This window comes from Terrapene carolina, unplaced genomic scaffold (genome assembly GCF_002925995.2).
Source record: "Terrapene carolina triunguis isolate 2854851 unplaced genomic scaffold, T_m_triunguis-2.0 Scaffold500, whole genome shotgun sequence".
NCBI classification, from domain to species: Eukaryota; Metazoa; Chordata; order Testudines; family Emydidae; genus Terrapene; species Terrapene triunguis.
In genome coordinates this window covers 185,187-191,705 of record NW_020664851.1, presented here as the reverse complement: position 1 = coordinate 191,705, position 6,519 = coordinate 185,187, and positions in this window count along the sequence as shown.

The following is a 6,519-nucleotide window of genomic DNA, read 5'->3' as shown; positions in this document are numbered from 1 at the left end:
CAAAAATCTGGACTGTCCCTATAAAATTGGGACATCTGGTCACCCTAGCACACCCCCAGGGAGTGGCGGGGACCCACACATGTGAAACGGAGCTCATTAATAACCGATCAACAGCATATATGATGCAATGTACATAATATATAAATTTATTATTTATATATGTAACCCTTCTGCCCATCTGAGTTGGTAGCAACAAGGGCCGGGTTCAATATCTAGGGGTTCCGTTTCAATAACGCAATGCAAAACCGGCTCGAGCCCCCACCCAGTGACCTGGGACAATTACATACCACCCCTGGGCACCTCTAAGAGGCAATACTTCCCCTCTCACAAGCACGGAGTCTGAGTGTAGCAGAAAATGTTTAATAACACAAGGTAAGTGACATCAGCATTAAATTGGGAAAACACCACAAACAGGGTTCATAGCACAAACCATGAGCAAAAGACCCACCCCCAAAGTCCCAAAAGTCCATTACCCCAAAAGTCTCTTGAGTCCAGCAACCCAAAAATCACCCAAAAGTCCAACAACCCAAAAGTCTCTGTCCCTGGTCAGTGCAGCTCCAGAGTTCAAAAGTTTATCTGCAGAATCTTACCCTCCCCCCAGTGGGAATGGGGGGGGGAGAAAGGGGCACACAGGGTATTAAGGGGCACCTTACGTGGTCCGAGGCCGACTGCCCCACCTCTCCATGGGGTTCTGCTACAGCCTTCACCATGAGCCACTCCACTCCTCCAACCGTCTCATAAGCCGCTCTGCAAACTGCTCTGCTCACCGTCCCGTGGGCCACACCAACTGTCCCGCAAACTGCATTGCTCAGCTCCGCTCGCCATCCTGTGGGCCACGCCAACCATCCCACAAACGGCTCCGCTTGCCGCTTAGCAATAAATCTTCAGGCTCCTCCACTAGTTAACACAACACTCAGTGATCTCAGCTCTTAGTGACTTCAGCTTGTAGTAGGGGAACCCCAGTGCTGCTGCATTATTGATCCAAAGTGAATTCAGCATAGTAACCTGTAATTAGATTCTTAATGGAATAAAAATTAGCTCTGCTATTCAACAGTGGAGAGAGAAGATAGTGCAATTGGTGTTTCAGGCCCTCACAAGGGACCCATACCATCAAGTACTAATGCCTGTCTCCAACCTCTTTCCATTCACTGGGTTTTGTAACCCATGCCCCTTGTCTAGCGAGTGCTACATAGTTAATGGTGAGTCCCTCTGTCATACAACAGTTCCACTGGCCTTGATTCACAGAATCAGGGTAACAAAACTTTATTCTTCCTGCCCCAATAACAGAGAAACTGGGGATCCCACACCAACCAAAGTAACCACTTTCAGTGGTTGTGGGCTCATGCTAGGCCGGTGGGTGTGCCTATGGAAACAAGATCAGCCCCTGGAGTTCTTTTCCACACGCGCCATAATTCACCACCAGATGTCAGGGTAGAGCTCATCCTGACTCTGCTTACATATATTTACGGAAAGTAAATAATACATGGAAGAAATGAAAGGCTTTTTTTTACATTTTTTTTGTTAGTCATCCCTGCCGGGGCCCCGCCGAAAATGTTCGAATTGGGCCCCGCACTTCCTAAAGCCAGCCCTGCTGTGGAGCCTGATTCGGGACAACAACTTTTATCTTCTGATCAAACAGATTGGTGAGCTGAAAACCCATACTGTCTAAATTAATATTATAATCTAAATTACTATTATTAACACCGTAAATCAGGCAACAGTCAGGACTGTTGGGTTCTATAGCAGGTTCTGGGAGGGGAGTGGGGTTTAGTGGTCAGAGCAGTGGGGCTGGGAGCCAGGATTCCTGGGTTCTCTTCCAGGCTCTGGGAAGGAAGTGGGTGACTCCAGATTGACTTCTGGGAAGCTGGGATCAGAATCTAGCCCAGATCCCATGGCAGTCAGGGGGTCCCCATCCCACCTGGCCCCAGCCTTTGGGCTAAGAGCCCAGTGTATGGCCAGCCAGGTCAAGACCCCCTGGCAATAGTCCCCTACCTCAGGGGGCCTGGTGGTGGGGAGCCAGTCCCAGACCAGATGTCCCTTTTCCTTCCCAAGCATCCTACAAGCCGGCCAGTGCCAGCACTGGGCAGGGACTGTGCAGCCATGGGGCAGCATGGAGGGAGCTGCAGACGCTGCTGGGAGCCAGGGGAAGTGCCTCACTTGCCCCGAAACTCATCAGCCATCCCTCCCTTTGGGCAGCTCTGGATGCCCTCCCCTTCTGTCCCTTCCGCAGCCCCCCCAGACAGGTGCCACCTACCCCTGTTCACCAGCTACACCCCCACTGGCCCGGCCTGGCTTCATGCACTCAGTTGCTCTGTCCGCTTTGGGACCTCTTGTACAACCCAGAACCTGGTGAGCGCCCACTGAGGGCTCGCCTCCTGTTTAAAGGGGTACCGCCCTATTTCTACGCACTGCAGAGCTGCCTCCCGCAGCAGGACGGGGATGTCTCGCTGTGTGTGACCAAGGGGCAATGCCCTGTAATACTTTTATGAAGCCTCAGGATGCCTCAGTTTCCCTCTGTCCTTTGCATGGCTATCAGGTTGGGTGTAACAATAAGGCCTGTGTCTGCAGCCAGATTAAAAGAGCAGCCGAGCAGCAGACATTAGCGGAGAAGCAGGAAGTCACCTCCTCACATTCCATCTACATGACATTAAAACAATGTCATATCAGGCTGCTAAGAAGGAGACCCCGTCCTAATGGCCCCCACTATCACCAGAGAAAGAAACAGATCTTGAGATGGTTAAAGAAAACTTAGTTTGATAACATCCTGTCTGGCAAGAAATCACTTCTCAATAGTTGTGGTTGTGAAACCCTCATTGCTTTATTGTTTTGTCATTATGGTCCCCACTTCCCTATTGTTTGTCTGTATGGTCTCGGTCTGGTTCTTTAATAGTTTCTGTCTGTTACATAATTAATTTTGCCAGGTGTAAATTAATTAAGGTGGTGGGGTAGGATTGGTTAGAAAATTTTGTTACACTATGTTAGGATTGGTTAGATAGATTTCAGTAAAATTATTGGTTAAGATATAGCTAAGCAGAATTCAAATTTCACCATATAAACTGGGGTCCAAAAGGAAGTTCTTTGGGAACCAACTCCAGGACACAGCCCCAGAGATCAGAGCTGCCAGACCTCAACGCTCTGCCAATGACACCGGGCAGAAACTGGAGTCCCCCAGATGGACCTGATCCTCACTGGCCATCAAGAAAAGTTCATCTGTCTTACTGGGAGTGGTGAGCACTGTCTGTGTAGCGTGTGCAGTCTGGTTTGGTAATTGTTAATAAATAGAGGTTAAGAATATTACTGTGTAAGGCTCTTTCACTGGTAAAAGGTCCTGCACACCTGCAGAAGTAGAATACACCCGGAGCCCTACGTACTGGGAAAGGGTGTGGGTACTTAAATTGACCAGGTTCGTTATACCCTGAGCCCTACAAATTGGGTACGGGTGGCCCTGAGCCCTATGAATTGGGCATAGGTGGCCCTGAGCCCTACGGATTGGGTAAGGGTAGGTGCTTTTCACCTGGGGCCCTATGGACTGGGAAAATCTGGGGTGCCCTAATGTGTGCAGGTAACATGGGGGGAGGACTAGAGTTATAGCTGCTCTTGGGGGCAGCGTGGACCTGGAGGTGCAGGTGGCACCAGGCTGTCTGGGCCCTTAAGGAACTGTTTGAATCCGACCCAGATCCAGAGGGACACCAGAGGGCCAGACACTGAACCATCCACACGCAACGGCAGGAAGCACCGGTGAACTCAGTGGCTGCGTCTCCATGGCAATGCAAGCCCAGGGCTCGAACCCTGGCTCAGGCCTACCCGCCCTTCCGTCTACACACCCATCGTGCTCCCCCGGGGCTCAGACCCAGCACCCCACGGGAGTGAAGGGTCCCAGCCTGAATCAAGCCGCCCCCAGGGTTCAAGCCTTATTCCTCTGCAGTGTAGACGCAGCCCCCCGGCCTCGTGCTCCGGAAGTCCTCCAAATGTAGCCCACAATCCCCCGGGCCGGGGGGCTGTGTCTACACAGCCAAGCAATCGGGTTGAACCCAGGGTCCCGGTTTGACGCAGGCCCGTGTTACGGGAGGGTGCTAGGACGCCTGGGTTCAGGAGAGATACAGCTGCAGCTTTTTGCTCGGGTACCCGATGGGGTGTTTCTCCCCCTTAGCATCAGCTCACATCAGCACCACACCCAGCCCTGCGTCTGAGGCATTGGTGAACACTGCAAAGGGCTTGGCAAAGTCTGGGTTTACCAGATTTACCGGGCCCTGGATTAGAGCCTCCTTTGGTATACAGAGAGCCCTCTGGCACTGCTCGGTCCAGACCACCTCATCTGGCTTCCCCTTTTCCCATAGCTCAGTGATGGGGGCAGCTCAAGTGGGGTACAAACCCCCAGTGGTACCCCACCATACCAATAAAAGCCTGGACTTTTTCTTGATCTGGGGAATGGGCCAATCTCTGATCACCTCCACCTTGGCCGGCTCTGGGCTTGGGCAGCTGCTCCCCACCTTGTGGCCCAGGAACGACGCCTCTGCCATCCCCCTCAGTAACCGATCCACCCAGCGCTGGGAGGTGGCCGACGCCCCCTTGAGGTCGAAAGGCAGGACCAGGAACTCAAAGAGCCCCAAAGGGGTGGTGAAGGCAGATTTCAATCTGGCATCTGGGTCCAAAGGCACCTGCCAGTCGCCTTTGGGGAGATCCATAGTAGAGAGGTAATGAGCCCCCCCCCCCAGTTTGTCTAGACTCTCACCAGGCCTAGGCATGGGGTAGGCATCGGACACGGTGATGGCATTAAGCTTCTGATAGTCCACACAGAACTGGATCGACCCATCTTTCTTGGGGACCAGCCCCATGGGTGAGGCCCATGGGCTGGTGAACGGCTGGATCACCTCTAAAGCCAGCATGTCCTTGACCTCTCTCTCCAGGCTCTGGGCTGTTTTCCCAGTGACACCTGATGGGAGGATTGGCTCCCATGTCAGGGAAGAGATCCACCAGGGGGTCTTCCCCCTTCTCCCAACCATCCCTTACCAGGTGCAGGGGGTCCCCTCACTTTCCTCCCATACCGCAGCTCAAAGGGGAAGAACCCTGTGGATTCCTGGGGCACTTCCCTGTGGAAGGTACTTGTCCCGGTGCTGTGGATGGTGATTCATAAAAGTCCTCAGCATCATCCTCAGGGTCCCATAAAATCTCTCCACCAGCCCGTTGGACTGAGGGTGATATGCAGAGGTCCAGGTGGGCCAGACCCCACATTTCTCCCACAAGCCCCAGAGCAGGGCTGACATGACATTGGACCCCTGGTCGGTAAGGACCTCACTAGGGACCCCCACTCTGCTGAAGATGGTCTGCAGCGCATCTGCCATGGTGTCTGCCTCAGTGGAGGACAGATCCCCTGCCCCTGGGTAGCGGGTGGCGAAATTCATCACCACCAGAATGTATTTCTTCCCCGACCAGGTCGCCTTGCTGAGGGGCCCCACTATGTCCATAGCCCTCTTCTGGAAAGGCTCCTCCATGATGGGCAGGGGTCTCAAGGGGGCTTCACCCTTATCCTGGGCCTTCCCCATCCTCTGGCAGGGGTCACAGGACCTGCAGTACTGCTGGACTGCGTCACAGACTCTGGGCCAGTCAAAGTTCTGCAGCAGCTGCTGCACTGGATTCCCTGGTGTCCTGAGAGAGGGACGTTGTGGGCCAGGTACAATCGCCTGCGGCAATACTTCTGGGTCCCCTTGGGGAGCCCATTCCTGGTACAGGAATCCCTTCTCCCACAGGACTCTGTCCCTGCAGCCTTCCCCAAGGGGGTTGGCAGCGCTGTGGCCAGCAAGTTCCCTCAGCTTCTCCAAGGAGGGATCCTTCCGCAGCTCGGTCTGGAATTCAGCGGCTGGGGAAGGGAGTGGGACCTGCTTCCTCTCGCTGGCTGGGCCTGGGGTCACAGCCCCGCTGAGCCCTGTCCCTGGTAGCTCCCTCCCTGATGTGTAATCACTTCCCAGCAGCACGTCTGGACCAGGCAAACCTGGTTGGCAGCCGACTTGCCCTGCCTGGGTGTCCCCCCACTCAGCTGGGGTCTCGGCTCCCACCGTGCCCAGCACTGTCCTTGTTGTCCCAGTGGGGGCAGGCAGCGAGCTCTCTGCTCTGGTCACAGCATCACAGCCAGTATGAGCCCCGTCTCTGGTGTGCAGGGGGGCGGGGAGCATCTCTCCCTCCCACTCAGCCCCAGGGGTCTGGTTACAGGTAGGCAGGTATCCTGAGCCCAGCAGCCCCTCCCTCCTGCCAGCCAGGTCATTTGCATTTTCACTGACCATTTCCATCTTAGCCAATTGTTTCCCTGGATTCAAATTCAAATCCTCGGCCGTGACAGGAGCAGGACCTGGATCCTTTCCCACAAAGACACAGTCACCCCCCAACAGGACCTTACAGCCTATATCCTGGAGAACCCCAACAACCAGCCAGCCCGACCCCTCCTGGGTCTGCACAGGGATCTGGGCCATAGGCAGGGTGAGGGGCTTCACCCCGGGACCTTCACTCAGGTCACCCAGCCCCTCA